Raw genomic sequence first — 18,109 nt, forward strand, 5'->3', positions numbered from 1 at the left:
AGTCTATTATAGTGTCTTTATGAATTAACGCCTCACAGATCACAGGCTATTTTCCTACGATCTCTACTGCATCAATCTTATAATTAGGATCTTTATAATAAGTCTTGTACGATGCATTACTCCGGTCTTGTTCTTCCTCAAGTAATGATTCATATTTAGACACCTTATAGGTTAATTTCATTAAGTCTCAAAACTCAGTTGAGTCAAACTTCTTTCGAAGCCTAAACTCTAAACCATTTTGAGCCAATCTCACAATTTTAGGCTTTGGTAGAATGACCCTACACTTATTTCGTGCTCTTTTGAATCTGGCAATAAATTGAACAGTTTTCTTATTAGGCCTTTAACTCAACCTTACCAAGTCTGCCACAAAAATTTTTGGCTCCATTTGGAAGAATTGGGAATGAAATGCCTCATCTATTTGCTGCCAAGTCTGAATGGAGCCAGCTGTAAGGTTAATATACCATGCAAAAGCTACCCCAGTTAGAGAATTTGGAAAAAGTCGTAACTTCATGTAAGCATTATTGGTAAATTCACCACACTGGGCTACGAATCTAGTAATATGTTCTACTGTTGACTGATTTCCATTCTCATAAAAAGGAGCAAAGTCTGGTATTCTAATCTCTCTTAGGTATTCATGCACCCTATCCATCCATTCTGGATATGGCTTCCTATACACAGGAGTTTGAATCCCCCGAGCCATAGGTCCATACATTTCTTTAATAATATCAGCAATTTGGTTTGTAGGAACCATATTTTGTGCTTATTGGACTATCACTGGAGAAACAAACACAGGGTTTGGTGGAACCCCATGTGCTTGATGTCCTCTTGGTCTATAGAGAGGTATATTTTGGGCTGGTTGTCCCTGTAGTACTTGCTACTGTTGAGGGTGTGGTTGACCCCTCTGAACCTGTCCTGCGAAAGGTGTTACAATTGAAGGAACATGTGTTGCTTCTCTTCCAGTCGTGGGAAACCCTTCCAACCCCCCGGGTGTGAATTCGAATAGAGGATTAGTGAACTCTCTTGTACCAGTTATGGTTTCGAACATGGGATTTGAAAACATTCTTATATCATTTTCTTGTGTTGGCCCAATCCACTAATTTGTATGGCTTCACTGTTAGGTAATGAGACATTTTGATTTACCACGGGTCTCAAAAGAGGCTCATACCATGATTGACGTACAAGTGATGGTCTTTCATAATTTGGATTACTAGTCTGACCATTAGTCTGTCCATTACTTTGCATAGGCTGCTTATCTCTAGCCAATCTTTGTTGAGGAACATTTGAGTTTTCCTTCATATGCCTTGTGTTAGTTGGTTGATGGGAATTCATTTGATCCACAAAGGATGTTGCCAATCTTTCCATTATGTTCATTAACTGTTGTCCTATACTAAGCCTCACTATAGATTTATTGGCTGGGTAGATGGAATAGTGGATGGTCCAATTCCATGGCCTCGTCCAATATTTTGAACATGTGGTATATACTCTGAAGTGCTGGTCTGTTCGACCATAGGTTCTGATAGGATAGGTACTTCCACAGGATGTGCTATCACTTTATCCTTTGTATTAGGTGTTTCTACCTCTCCATCCACACCTTCTTCCAGGCGTTTATTTTCTCCTTGTTTTCTACGTCTAGCCATTTCAATTAGTCTCACTGGGCGTGCCAAAAATATATGTTCGCTTTTTTGGCTTTCGAAGGTTAGTATTGTAATTTTAAGCGTGCCAGCAAGGATCAATCAGTCCTTACAAAAGATTAATTGCCAACCAATTATCAAACGATTGTGTTTTAGTTCTTTTACCCTCAATGAAGAGGACTTTTACTAGTGGCTTGTTTAGGAGAATTTAGTAAATAACAATTAAGTGAAGAATAATTGCAGAATTTCATTAAGTAAAATGAAAAACTTATAATGATCTGACCCAATCTCATAGAGGTTTACATTAACAAGTTATTTGAAACTACTCCTATGAATGAAGTACAGTACAGGAATTTGAAATACAGAAATGTAAAGAACTAGAAATATAAAACTGGAAAGAAAAATACGAAGTAAATGACTAGTTTCTAGATCTAAGTCTAGGTCCTCATTTCTGGGACCTTCTCTACTATTTATACTTCTCAATGATAACCGTCGAAATGTCTTTCCATGATCGCTGATCATGCTTTCTCATAGTCAGCCCCACAACGCCATGTTTACAGTTAGGCTTCCCTTATGATTTTGAATTTGAACCTTGTGAGTAACCGTTAGGCCACATCACCTTATGTCCCTTAATTATTCCAGTGCTACGCAAACCCATTATTACCAATATGGCTTGACACGTGTCTGACTATGGTTGGCAATTTATATTACCTCCCCAAATTGCTCTTTTCATGCCACGTGTCGAATTGTGATTGGCTTATACAAATTATACAGCCAACATTATGATAATTTTTTATTCATAATGAAATTATATATATATTTGATAATATTACTTATTTTTATGATAATGTTACACATTTTGTGATTATAAAATTTTGAATAAAAAAACTGAATTATAAAATTGTCGCAACTCTACAAAAGAAATATATATAATATTTAGGAAATGACTATGGCATACAACCCACCTTATAATTATAGAAAAAAATGTCATAATGCCATATTTTTTTAGTCATAACTAAAAAAATACATATAACTAAACACAAATGAGATGTAACCACAGATTTCAAAATAATGTTATAACTAAATAAAAAAATCGGTCATAATTAAAAAAGAAAATAGTGCAACTAATGGTGCATATGGTATAAGGCGTGTAGGATAGAATTTTCTTAATATTTATCAAAAAAATACATACGGTACACACCATAGCTTTCTTCCTCATTTTTGTTTGAGATGGTAGTTTTTTAATCAGAAAGTCAAAAAGTCCCTAGGTTATTTTAGATATGACTTATAAGTTTTTTTTTATTTTTTATTTTTTACAAAAATCTGTGCAGAAAAATAGAGAAATGATGTGATCTAAATAAGCCAATAAATTAATTTTTTTAAATGTTGTCAAAAGAGAAACAAAAAAGCTTAAAAAATCTTATAAAAAAAATTAAAGATTCTTTTAATTTTCTCTCTATTTTTGGCATATTTTTTCCCTAAAAATTTTAAAAAATCATTCCCAAACACTTCAATTTTTTGCACTTCATATTTTAGCCAAAAAAAAAAAAATTTACTTCCCAAATAAATCTTTAAATACAAAAAGAAAATATTTTATTTTTTTTATTTTTATTTTTAACAACAAGAAGAAAATGTTCAAGAACCACAAAAAAACTCTTACAATAATACCCACATGATGCAGTATCATATGTGTTAACTTTTATTTTGTTACACATTTAATGATATAAAATTTAACTCTCTTGTCACAATGTTATAGATGAATTTGTAGATCTAAAAGTGTAAATCCTATCATTGTTCAATACAAAATAGCTTACATGATTTTCTAGGATAATGGAGTGTTTTAGAAAGCGAGTTTTTTTTTTTTTTTTTTTTTTTTTGTGGGGGGTGGGGGGAAAGGGGGGAGTTTATTTTCGTCTTTCATGAATTTTTTCTAAAATTTTTCAAATAGTTTCAAGTCTCTAAATTCAGATTGACAAGTTTTTTTTTGAGAAATTTGGTGATAAATCCATTTTATAAGTTGTCTAAGGCATGAGGTCCAGTGTATTTTTTTATTGGTGAGATATTCACCATTTGTAAAATAGTTTGGTGATAGGTTCTTTTACTTGTTTTGAAGGACATTTTGTTTCTAATCTTACCCCTTATTTTGTCTGTTGATTTTTTTATCTGTTGACTTTTTTTGACTATCTGTTCAAATTATTTTCTATCTGTTCAAATTATTTTTTACCTTTTCAATTTTTTTGTTTATCTGTTCAATTTTTTTGTACAAGTTTTTTATCTGTCCAGTGTTTTTTTTTATTAGTGAGAGATTCACCATTTGTAAAATAGTTTAGTGATAGGTTCTTTTACTTGTTTTGAAGGATATTTTGTTTCTAATCTTACCACTGATTTTGTCTATTGATTTTTTTATCTGTTAACTTTTTTTGACTATCTGTTCAAATTATTTTCTTTTTGTTTAAATTATTTTCTATCTGTTTAAATTTTTCATCTATTTGTTCAAATTATTTTTTACCTTTTCGATTTTTTTGTTTATTTGTTCAATTTTTTTTGTACAAATTTTTTATCTGTTCAATATTTTTATATATACAAATTTTCTATCCAATTTTTTTTTTGGTGACTTTTTCCTCTTTCTCTCTCTATCTGTCAGTACCAATCTCAATCTTCAACCTCTACAATTCCTTCATCAAAACCACACAACATATCAAAATTTGAATAGCAGAGAGAGAGAGAGAGAGAGAGAGAAGAAAGTGAGAGTATCTGTTCAATTCTCAAAAAAATTTCTTGTTTAAATCAAAGTTTCATTAGCTTGCATCTGTTGTCTCCTCCGAACATCAAACTCTTTATCTCTCACAACACACCATCTCACCATCAAAACCTAGAATGAAAAGATTAGAATACATGTAAATGGACAAAAATGACAACAAAAGCAACAGATAATTTCATTTGATCCATTCATCTTTTTTTTTTCTTTTTTTTTTCTTTTTTCTTTTTCATATTCTTAGCAACCAAACAGAGGTAAAACAACAAAGTAAAAAGTTAGAGATCATCATATTACATTTTTTTCCTCTATATTTTATCAGTAATAAAACAAATTCTAGGGGTGAGCATTGTCCGGATTGGACCGGATTGGGGTAAAATCAGGACCAATCTGTTATCTACGATTCTTGAAAAATTAGAACCAATCCAATCCATTTAAATTGTGGAACCAATCCATTTAAATACGGATTCGATTGGTTTACGACCATGGATTTATATAATTAAATAACAAAAAAAATATATATATATAACACTTTAATTTCATAAAAATATAAATATAGCACCATATTAGTTTCATAATAGTAACATATTTTTTCATAATAGCGACATGTTATTCTAGAATTTAAATAACCATAAGAAAATTGGTTCCACCATAAGTATTTAGACCATTACAAATTAACACTAAAAACTAGCAAACAAAAGTAATAAAAGAAGATATTATGCGAGTTTAGGTTTGGATTTAAGCTTTATATGAAATAAGAGAAGATACTATGCAGGAACGTGTATAATAAAAATATAGACTATTTGTATACGGTCCGGATCGTTTCTAATCTGGAACTATGGGGTTCAATTCGGAACCAATCCGTAAATTACGGATTTTTAATTTTTCAATCCAGAATCGAACCACGAATTCAAAAAACCAATTCAAACCTACTGGATTGGATTGGACTGGACTGGATCGGATTACGGATTTCATGAATTCCTTTCTCAGCCTTAACAAATCCAAGACCTCCATAAACAAGAAAGAGAGAGAGAGAGAGAGGTCAGTGTAAGAGATTTTGTATTTTTCTAGCGAGTTGGGGATAGAGAAACCTGAAAATGAGCAAAGATTATTGATAAATTATAAATATACATATACAGAGGAAAAAGTAGAGTGAATCTGATGATGACCTCTAATCATCCAATGAAAAACTCACAACACTATAATCAAATCCACTGATGTTCACCCTAATCAAAACTCGAACAAAAAAAAATTAGGGATATATATCGTGTAACCGTGTTGTTCCGGAATAGCCACATGTATATATACATTTTTAATAAAATAAAAAAAGAAAAAAAAATCAGACCACTACAAAAAGCATCACAGAGAGTCCAACGACTGAATCAACATTTCATTACTCAATAGTTCTCTCTCTTATTCACAATGTTTGACAAGAAGAAGAATTTTGTTAAGAGTTTCAACTCCTAGAGAGAGAAAAAATATTGAATAACATATCCATTATAGGCCATTTGGATGTGAGAGGTTTGTGTTTCTGAGATTTGAGATGACAGATCGTAGAAGATGGAAGATTGGCGACACAAATATGGCGGATCGTCGAAGATGGCAGATCGATAGCTTAGATGTGTTTCAGATCTTAGATTATCGAAGAGAAATCGTTGAAGATGGCGAATTGGCAGCACAAAGGATTACATCAGATGTGTTTCAGATCTTAGATTGTTGGAGATGGCGAATCATCGAAAATGAGGAGGGAGATCGTCAGAGAGAGGATGAACGATAAAGGAGAGAGAAAATGGAGGTTGAGTTTGGTTTTATCCTTATTCCACGGTGTATACTACATATATATATATATATACACGCTAACGGGTGGCATATACAATGCATGTACAATTCAGATAACTAATAATAAAAACAAATAATAAAGAATTTAATATCATAATATGTATATTGTTTAAGTGATAATTATGTTTTTAATGAAACCCAAAGTTTTGGATTCAAAACTTGCTTACGCTGTATATAAATTTTTTTTTTTATTTTAGCATATATAAAATTGTCACGTAGCATGAGAAGAAAAATGTTTCACTAAACTAATTTAGACCTTTACTTCACAATAGTATACATATAGATATAAATAGATAGATATATAAGGATGGTGTAATCATTTTGTAGGAAGTTGTCCTTATGAACATAGGCTATGTTTGTTTGGGCGAACATGTGCTTGGAATTGAACTAATAGTCCAATAAAATTATTAATCCAATATTTGGTTAAAAAATTGAAATACCGACTAACAATCCATCCGGATATGGTATCCCACATATGATGAACTATTCAATTTCACATAGAGGGTGAAATATAAATTGGGGAACTAAGTCAAAATCTGGACTAACTTATCAAATGATCATCATAGAGATATTATGGTCAATATATTAGATGTCTCATGTCCTATCTATTCCAATCCCCTTAAACAAATATCAGATTGAATAATATTTTATTAATCCTGTACGGGCACGAAATATTCTTTCCGTATAATCCTGTTGATCAAATCAGCGCTCCTCTGTATGTCGTCGCTTTATTCCCTGAAAACATAAACGTGAGATAACCGGCGGGTGTGTGCCGGATACCTCTCCGATGCCTAAGTCAGCAAAATAGAAAAAACTATGTATTTGAGAATCAAAGTTGTGTATTACCTCTCCATAGGTGATGTTGTGAGCTTTTATAGGTTCCGCGTGGCACAATCCTAGTAGGACTCTTACTCCTCCGTGTAGAGTCCTCCTAGGAGTCATACTCCTGAAAGATAATGCTTATCCTTCAACACCCCCCTCATTGCTTAAACCAAGTGAGATAGTTTCAAACTGGTAGTATGGCAAAACGATCGGGATAACAAAGCCATGCTAAACAGGCCAAAACGGCCGAACTCTAGTTAGCTCGGCTCTCTCTTCATAGCTTGTACTCCAGTTTTACTTATTGAGACCGAGCTAACCGTAGCAAGCTTGGACCGGGCTGACCAAAGCTAGACTTACCGTGCGAAGTCGCTGTATCTCAGCTCCGAATGGCGTGACCGAACTAACTTCTTCTAATCGTGGTGACCGAACTAACCGTTGCTCTTTTTAGGACCAGACTAATTACCAAGCCTTTTTACTTAGTCTGGCGGCAAGAGCCTTATTTTGGACTGAGCTAACACTTGACTGTGGCCCATCTCCCAAGCCTCTTCATTACGGCCCAAAGAACAGCCCATTGCCCAACTCGGCCCAATTTACATATAAATTACCCTCTCAATTGCCCCTTAATTCCATTTACGCTACATGATAGGGATTACCTGTCACCAGCCGAGCTAAAAAGTTTCAGCCTTCCAATCGAGCTAAAACCCTTTAGCCTTTCCAGCCGGGCTAAAAAACCTTTTAGCCTTTTCAGCTGAGCTAAATTCACACCGGGCTGGACCTGTCCGGTCAAAACGTCTCTTCAATCACAGCAACTGAAGCGCTTCTCATTTTATGGACACGTGGCATGCTCTTATTGGCTGAAGGCAGCTGTCACGCCACCCTCGTACCTCGCGTTTTTTGAACAGTTCCCGCCTTTTCGTCCTTCCATCTACATAAAACAAACCCTTGCTATTTTGAATTACTAATCTCCTTCTCTCTCACTTCTAACCTCCACTGTCCTTCAACCTTATAACTGTGAAGCTCGTGTTTTGCTGCTGCCGTTTGCTTTTATCCTCTAGGCTGTTCGATCTTCATAAGGTAAGCATTGTAAATTTGTTTTATTTTTCTTGTTTTCGTACTTGTTCAATCCACTGCATTTTGTTTTGTGTGTTTTTGTAAAACACACTCTTTTCCATTTTTGCTTTGCCTTGTGTCTTCTGAAAAAACTTATAAGAACCACTTGAATTTCATTAAAACAACCTGTAGGACACTGTAGTTGATCCAAAATCACAATATAACCGAACTAATAAGTAGTTTGTAGTTGCTATGAATCTTAGTCAGACTTATCCAACCGAACTAATACTTCATGCTATACTAGTAATCTCAAGAAATAAAACCTCCTTGTGATTCAACTAGCCGATCTTTTGAACCGTACTAGGTCTATGCAATACTATGTTTGAAAGCTTTGACCACGACCGAGTTATGACTGGGGCTAAACCAGCCTTCGTAGTTCAACCGAACTACAAGTGCTGCCTCTAGAGGCTCAACCGGGCTAACAAAACCCTTGCACGAACTGAGATACCAAATCCCTTGTGCAAACCAAGATACCAAATCCCTTGTGTAAACCGAGATAACGAAACCGTTGCTCAAACCGGACTAAGACAAGTAGCATTTCACATAGCCGAGCTAAGACTTGATATATCTTGTCTTTATTTATTTTTAGCACGGTCCAACAGTCTGCTTAACACCTTTATTTTTTCACTTTGCAGACTTTAGGTTGCCCAGGCACTCCTTTGAGCACTCAACCGAGCTACTCAGCACCTTTCTTTGACCGAGCTATCACAAGCTTAATTTATTCATAACTTAAAAGAGAATGGGTAAATATAGGTTCTTAGTAGATACAACTGGTGGCTTGGCCGAATTCCGAAGGGAGTATAATATCCCTGACGATGTCCATCTCACCTTAGCCAAACAAGATATCACACCATGGGAAAACCGTGGCTTTGTACCCTTTACCCTTTTGTCCATAATAGAAACCAGACTAAGATTCCCTGTACAGCCTTTACTTTGTGAATTCCTTAGGCAAACTAGGATATGCCCTACCCAGCTTTCCACCAACTCATACCGTATAATAAATGGTATAGCCGAGCTAAACCGCCGGGCTGGCATTAACCTCGGCTTAGCCGAACTGTTCCACCAATACTCGATAGGATCAAAAGAAGATGGCTGGGTCTATTATTTAAGAATACGCCGCCGCCGAGAGAAAATAATAAAGGATACACCGGACAAAGACTTGAATGATGATGATTTTTTCTGGGTATCTGGGAATTTTGAAGACCACCAAGCCCAGATCCTTGGTGACCGAATAAACTGGAAAAAAGGAACCCCCGGTATAATTACCTCGGCTCTTTTGCGTGCTTCTCTTTATTTCGGTCTCCTATTTCTTAACCGAACTAACAGTTGCCTTCTTTATGCAGATTCAGCTCACCTTAAGTCATTATACAGTTACCCCAACCTAGACACACTTCACGCCACACTACGATACCCTGAAAGAAGTTGGGCCAAACTACTGAATTTTGAGCCGACGTATAGATATAGCAGCCGACGAAAAGCCAGAGTAACAGATTTTTTGCTAGAGGCCTCTCCTGAACCGGATCCGACCTTGCTATAAATCAACCTAGTCCGTACTACTGCTGAAGAAGAAATGGCGAAGAGGAACAGAGTGAGGGTCCTCCTAACCGAAACACACCCAGCTGAAGTACCACCAACCACCCAGACTCAAGAGACCGTGGTGGCTCTTCCATCTCAACAACCCTCCTCATCTCGCCCCAGCAAGCGTGCCCGGACTACCCAAACCGAGCAACGCCTCGTTGATGAAGATGAAACCACTCTTCCACCGAGCCCTCCACCGAGCCCTCAGTCGGAGCTTTCTGACCAGGCTAGCTCCTCCAAGTGGGCTTCGAAAATGTCTTTCCAAAACTGCGCTATCCGTGATACTAACTCAGTGGTGGCTGACAAAGACCATACGCTAGCCTTCAATCTGGCTAAGAGTGTATGTCTGCCCCCTGATATGGAGCATCACAACCAATTGACCAAGCTCAAGGCCATCCGGTCTGCAACGAAATCAATGATCCTGGTAAGTAGCCCCTCTGGTCTCTCTAATTTTTCTAACTTTTTGCTCGGTTTTGTCATTAGATTCTTTCCGTTCTTCTTCAGGCCATGCAAAAGAGTCAAATTGCCCACAAGCATGTGTTGGAGCTCCGAAAAACAGCAAGGCAAGCTATGGCCGAAGTAACTGAAAAAAACTATCGAGCTGGAAGAGGCTAGGAAGCAACTAGCCGAGCTAAAATCCGAGAACGGTCGTCTGGCCGGTCTTGCTAGCTCGGCTGAAGCAGAAAAACAAAAAGCTGTAGCCGTGATCAAAGACAAGTATTTGCGCGAACTTGCTAAACTAGAAAGAAAGAAGAAAGCCGAAATTGAGGAGATGAAGAAGAAGCTGGAGGGTACTGAGACCCGCGATTTTGAAGAAGGTGAAGCCCTTTATATTAAGCAATGTGAAGTGGCGAAGGACCTTTTTTTCAAGTGCAGTTGGAGGGCGGCCGTGACTCAGCTCGGTCATCAACCAGAGACCGAGGTCTACAATCCTCCACCATATTTCATACCGGGCTCAATGGTGGAGTATGCTGTGACCGTTCAATAACAATTTCTTGAAGAATCAGATGAGGAAGAAGAAACCGTGCCCAACGATACCTCGGTCATCAATGACCCTGCTGATCAGTCAGCTCGGTTGGAGCCAGTGGTGGAAGACCTGACTGACGAGCTGCCAACTGAAACTGTGCTCGCAACCGGGACTGCGTTGCCAGCTGAAACCAGTCTTAGAGTTGATCTTGACGCCGATCTAGACACCGAAATAGATGATCTGTTTAACTGACTTTGTATTTTCTCTTCTTTTCTACTTTTGGACAATTGTAACTCGGCTGAAATAACATCCTTCTGTACTCGTGAACTTTGAATGAATGCTTCTTTTTTGTTCAAACTCTTATTTTGGTTGATCATTATGCTTATACCTTTACCTTTTAACTGATGTCTTGCATGAGGTACAGTATTCTCTTGCCGAGATACTTTATCTCAGTTTTAACATTGCAACTATAAGTATACCTGCCAATCATTCTTTAACCGAGATCCCTACCTCGACTGAAGAATACTAAAAGTTGGTTTAATCCAGCCAACCACTCTTTAGCCGATGTCTTTACTTCGGCTGAAGAGTACCAAGAGTTGGTTTAGTCCAGCCAACCACTCTTTAGCCGATGTCCTTACTTCGGCTGAAGAGTACCACGAGTTGGTTTAGTCCAGCCAACCACTCTTTTACCGATATCCTTACTTCGGCTAAAGACTACTAAGAGTTGGTTTAGTCCAGCCAACCACTATTTAGCCGATATCCTTACTTCGACTAAAGAGTACTAAGAGTTGGTTTAATCCAGCCAACCTCTAAATTGGTTATTCTTTGCCAATTTTGAAAAATGTTTGGTTATTCCGACCAAACGTCCTGCAGGCTGGATCTTTATCCTGGGCTTAGGAAAGGTGTTGGTTTTTCCAGCCAACCTGTAGATTGGTTTTTCCAGTCAACCTAGGGTATAGTGTTTGGTTATTCCGACCAAACGTCCTGCAGCTTGGATCTTTATCCTGGGCTTAGGAGGGGTGTTGGTTTAATCCAGCCAACCTCTAAGTTGGTTTTTTCCAACCAATCCTAGAGTAAAATGTTTGGGTATTCCGACCAAACGTCTTGCAGCCTAGATCCTTATCCTGGGCTTAGGAAGGGTGTTGGTTTTTCCAGCCAACCTCTAAGTTGGTTTTTTTCCAGCCAACCTAGAGTAAAGTGTTTGGTTATTCTGACCAAACGTCCTGCAGCCTGGATCCTTATCCTGGGCTTAGGAAGGGTGTTGGTTTTCCCAGCCAACCATGTTTTCAATGCCCCTAACTTACTAAAACAATTTTTACAGAATAAAACACTTTTGCTGAAAAAACTACTTGTTTTATTGGGGAAAAGAAAAATTACAAGTATTTTGAAGAAAAATTAAAAATAAAATAGTTTAAGATTTGTAGTGTTCCATGGCCTGGGAATTGCTTTGCCGTCCTCATCTTCTAAGTGGTATGCCCTTTTGCCTGCTAATTCAACCACTTTGTAAGGTCCTTTCCAATTGGGCCCTACCTTGCCATCTCCTGGAACCATAGTGTTTTCCATCACTTTGCGTAGTACCCAATCTCCGATCTTGAATTGCCTTGGATGCACTATTTTGTTGTATTTCCTGGATAACTCTTGTTGGTATGAGGCGATGTGAACCAGTGCGCTTTCTCTTCTTTCTTCCGCAAGGTCGAGCTCTAATGTTATGGCTTCGCCATTCAAGTTTGGATCAAAATTCTCGCTTCGAATTGTGGAGAGGCCAACTTCTAGTGGGATTACTGCCTCCATACCATAGGCTAAGGAAAATGGAGTTTCTCCTGTTGACCACCGAGGTGTGGTGCGGTAAGCCCATAAAACATGAGGGAGCTCTTCTACCCACTTGCCTTTGGCTTTCTCTAGCCTTTTTTTCAATCTATCCAAGATGACCTTGTTTGATGCTTCTGCTTGGCCATTTGCTTGGGGATATGCCGGTGTAGAATTGTAGAACTCTATCTTGTATTCTTCACAAAAGCCTCTAAAGATTCTGCCGTCGAACTGAGTGCCATTGTCTGATATTAGGGCTTTAGGTATGCCGAACCGAGTGATGATATTCTGCCAGATGAACTTCTTCACATCTTTCTCCTTGATTGATGCTAAAGCTTCTGCTTCCACCCACTTTGTGAAGTAGTCTGTTGCTGCGAGAAGGAACTTCCTGTTTCCGGGTGCTGTTGGAAGTGGTCCTACTATGTCCAAGCCCTACATTGCGAAGGGCCATGGGCTGGTTAGCGGTAGGAGCTCTCTAGCTGGTTGATGTATTTGGTGTGCGAACTTCTGACATTTCTCGCACTTTTTTACATACTTCTCCGAGTCTGCTTGCATGTATGGCCACCAGTATCCTTGCGAAATGGCTCTGTAAGCTAACGATCTTTCTCCTTGGTTGCTTCCGCACACGCCTTCATGTATTTCGAACAAGAATGCCTCTACTTTGCTGGGGTGGACACACTTTAGATAAGGTCCTGAGAATGACTTTTTGTATAATGCCATAGATGGGGAGAGCCAAAATCGCTGCGACTTTGCTCTAATTTTGTTGGCTTCTTTCTTTTCTTCCGGTAAGATGCTATCTTTTAAGAACAGTATGATGGGATCCATCCATGAGGGGCCTAATTCAGCGCAACACACCTCTTCTACTTCGGGGTCCTCAATGCTTGGTCTCGGTAGGTAGTTAATTAGTAGTGGGTGAGGGATGGATATATCTGCCATTGACGCAAAGCCTGCTAGTTCGTCTGCTCTGCTGTTTTCCTCCCTGCCAATTTGTTCTATCATTACTACTTCAATTTTCTTGGTCTCTGTTCTGACCAATTCTTGGTACTTGGCCATCCTGTCATCCTTTGCTTCATAGTCGCTAGAAATTTGGTTTACCACCAGCTGTGAGTCGCTGTAGACCATTAGTTTGGTGGCCTTCATGTAGAATACTGATTTGAGTCCTGTAAGAAGTGCTTCATACTCCGCTTCATTATTTGATGCTGGGAAGCCAAGGTTGATTGCTTACTCCAGAACCAGGCCGTCTGGTGAGATGAGGACTATGCCAAGTCTTGCACCATGCTGGTTGGATGCTCCGTCCACAAAGAGCTTCCACATCTCTCCAACGAACAATTTTCAACAAGTGGAGGGATCAGATGATGCCGTGGGGTCAAGAATGTCGCTGGTGTTTTCTTTAAGGTCCATACTTGCTGTTTTCCCCTCGTTATCTGATTAAACCAAGTCTTTATTTGTTGGTGAGTCCTGGCTTGGTGTAGTATGGTTCGCTTTTGTCTTGCTTTCTTTACTCTGGTCTGCCTTGGGGTTTGACTGAATATCCTGCACCAGGGGTTGCGCTATTGTAACAACCCTCATACTGTTTACTGATTAAGGACTGATTGATTACCGATAATCACCGATTACTGCTAAACGGAACTGATAACTGACTGATAATCGAACTGAATGAAATACTGAACTGACTGACTGAAATTGAAACTGAATTGACTGAGTATATGTTAGTTAAATTGCATTCTATCTGTTTGATTGTATGATTATCTGTTTATGTTTATATGTTTAAACTGCTAATTGAAGGCCTTATCGGCGGCCGAATTAGAAACCGATTGATGTTCCGTGACCCTCATAATTAATGTGATTTTATGGTATATTTATCTGAAAACTGATTAGGTATGATTAAATTAGATTAAAATAAGCCAATTAAAGAGTTTGCCATATTTACCATTTTGCCACTATCTCATATACACACACTTGAGCCTTTTACACTCCACGTATGTGATCAAACCAAACATTTCTTCTCCTCTTCTTGCCTCAACCGACCTTAGAGAGAGAGAGACTTGAGGAGTTGGTTTTCATCTTGAATCGCTTGGAATTGTTTGAGAATTGAAGTGTGATTGCTATTTTGAGCTCCTAGACCTTGAATACAAGACTAAGGTAGGACATCCATCTTCTTGTTGCTGTTCTTGAGTTCATTCTTGCACAATTCATGCTTTAATTGTAGAGTTAAACCATGTTTTGGTGCATACATGTTGAATTGAAGCTTGATTTTTGCATGCATGTACATATATTGAAGTTTTGAGGTTGGAGTTCATAATTCCTCACATGCATGTTCATAATTTTGTAATGGTCCATGTTTTCAACTTGTTTTGGATCAATTGGCTCCTTAGAGCATCAAATTGAAGCTTTGAATTGATTTGAATCCATGCATGTTTGAATGTTGTTCTTGAAAATGGGTTTGAATGTGGTTCTAATTGACTCACCTTTGGGGCTTGAATTCATAAATTGAGCTTTGAAACTTGTTATACATTGAATTTAGTGATGTTTTCCAGAATTTGGGCCCAAGAGGTCGAGTTTGGAGTGGTTGAATGCTTGGTTTGAGCTTGGGAGGCAGATCTGGAAATTCCAGATTTGGCTTCCTCGCTCGAGCGAAGGATTCCCCGCTCGAGCGAGCACCTTTGTCCAGGGCTCCGCTCAAGCGACCATCGAGCGACGATCGCGCGTAAAATTTCAGCATCCAGTACTTTTACTGTTTTGCAGACCGCTCGAGCGAAGGATTCCTCGCTCGAGCGAAGCCTTTGATTTTGGACTTACGCTCGAGCGTAGAAAGTCTCGCTCGAGCGAGGCTCCTATTTTCAGCAAACTTTGCGAAATATTTTCTAAGTGTATTTTTGCATCCTCATCCCATCCTAGGCATTCTTAGGCCTAGTTTAAGGCATCTTGATGAGGATATCATTGTAGAACACACCAAGGCAAATTAGGGATTAAGTTATGAGATTTCCCAACTGTGTAGCTTAGTGTGTTCAACCTGTGAACTGTGTAGGGTTGGCAACTGGGGAGACACGCTCTAGCATACTGTAGCCCAGAACTCTGTGAGTAACAATTGTGTAAAGATATGTTCAACTGATATCTTTGAATACTGAACTGAACTGTTTACTGACTGGTATTACTGAATGAATGTATGTCCTTTATTTCTGAACTGTACTGTGGCATCCTTAGTACCTACTGTTTACTGTTACTGTTACTGTTACAGAGATCTCTGTCGGTTCCCTCGTGGAGCCACTACTGTTTACTGACTGATGGCCATCATTACTGTTCGGTCTTTTAAGACCTACTGTTACTGTTGTGCTAATGGATGTACCACATATGACTGTTTACTGTACTGAACAACTGAAATACTGATTGAATTGAACTGTTTTCATTACTGTAAGGACATTCATTCTAAACCCTTTTACGCTTTATGTTATTCACTGGGCTTTAGCTCACTGCTCATATATATATGTAGGTGTACAGGCACCAGATCGGAGCTAGGAGTGTCAGGGTAACTCCAGTTTTGTCAAGCCAGCCTTTGTGCCTCACTGCGAGGTTCCGAGTTGCCATGCTATGGCTTTGGGGTGTTTTGTTTGTTTTCCCCCGTCTGTCTCCATACTGTTTGGTCTACTGTACTGTTATAAAGGGATTAGGTCCCTGTACTGTGTGACTGTAAATTTTGTATAGACCGTACTGTTTTGTACTGACAGAATGTTTTCTGTACTGTTATGTAGGGTTGAGTCCCTAGTTTGAATGGATGTCAATATTGTACATACTGTTCTGTACTGTTTATGTATAAATGTATGAAAAGCCTTTTTGCATACAGACTGTCACAGCTCATTGGACATTGTTTAATTACTGTATTGGCTTCCGCCAGGCCCTGTACTCTGTTTTACTGTATTTCTGTTAAGCAGGCCTTCGGTAATCTCGGATTACTGGCGGGTTACGGTGCTAAACCCATAGGGTCGGGTTTGGGTCGTGACAGCTATACCGGCGTCAACTTCTATCCCTGGTTCGGTTGTATCAGTCAGGTCGACTGGGCAGATATGATGACTTCCTGGGGTGAATTCTGCGACAAAGTCTACCAAAGCTTGGGCCTTTATCGCGGTTCTGGGTTGGAACTTGATGTCAAATTGTCCCAACTCTACTGCCCACTTCAAGATTCGCCCAGAAAAGTTCGCCCTCTCAAACAAAGCTTTTAATGGGAAAGCTGTGAGGACGACTATGGTGTAGGCGTGAAAGTATGCGATAACTTTCTTGAGGCCATCATCACGGCCAAGGCCAGTTTTTCCAGTGGCAAGTACCTTATTTCGGCACCCAGCAATGTCTTGCTAACATAATAGATGGGCAGATGTTGGATTCCTTCCGCACGGACCAACACTGCGCTAATTGTGTGCTGAGAGACTGCCAGGTACAGGAAGAGTTCTTCTCCAGGTATTGGGGTCACCAGTAGTGGTGGAGAAGATATGTATTCTTTCAAGCTTTCCAGAGCGCGGTCGCATTCTTCGTCCCACTCGAACTTAGCTTTTAATGCTTGAAAAAATGGTCGTGGTCTGTTTGACGACCGGCTAATGAATCGATTGAGTGCAGCAGCCATGCCGGTGAGATGCTGTACTTCTTTTACTGAGTTGGGCCTCTCCAAATCCTGAATAGCTTTGATCTGGGAGGGGTCTACCTCTATACCCCGGTTGGTCACCAGGAAGCCCAGGAATTTACCAGATCCTACACCGAACGCGCACTTAGATACATTAAGGCGCAACTTGTGTTTCTTTAGAATCTGGAACATCTCACCTAGGTCCCTTAGATGGTCATTCTTATCCTTGCTCTTGACCACCATGTCGTCGATGTAAGCTTCCATTGTTTTGACTAACAATGGTTCAAACATCTTGGTGACCATCCGTTGGAATGTTGCCCCTACATTCTTTAGGCCAAAGGGCATGACCTTGTAGCAATACAGTCCTCTTGGAGTTGTAAAGGACGTGACCTCCTGGTTTGGTTCGTACATGGCGATCTGATGGTAGCCTCTGTATACATCCAGAAAGCTAAGTCGGTTGTGCCCTGCCGTTAGGTCTACCAATTAATCTATCCGTGGTAGGGGGAAGCTGTCCTTTGGGCATGCTTTGTGGACTGTCTTATAGTTGACGCAGACACGCCATTTGCCATTCTTCTTTGGCACCACGACTGTGTTGGAAATCCATCTGGGGTAGTACACCTCTCTGATAGCTCCTACCTCTAGCAGATTTCCCACTTCTTCCACCACTATCTCGGCGTGGTAGAGTGCCGATCTGCGAGTGTACTGAATGATTGGTCTGGCGGATGGGTGGACATTGAGTTGGTGATATATGTAGTTTGGATCAATGCCTGACATGTCGTAGGGTGTCCAAGCGAACACTTCGATGTTAGAGGTCAAGAATTTCAAGACCTCTAATCTCTCAGTGTTGGACAACGACGAACCGGGCAAAAAGAACTTATCTGGGTTCTTTTCATCTATTCTTACCTTTACCAAGTCTTCCACCGCTTTTTGATCAGCTGCTTTGCCGACATCTGCGAACAGTTCATTGCTCTCAGGTTCTTCCACCGAATGAA

Source organism: Camellia sinensis, chromosome 2, assembly GCF_055761805.1.
Source record: "Camellia sinensis isolate YWXY chromosome 2, ASM5576180v1, whole genome shotgun sequence".
NCBI classification, from domain to species: Eukaryota; Viridiplantae; Streptophyta; class Magnoliopsida; order Ericales; family Theaceae; genus Camellia; species Camellia sinensis.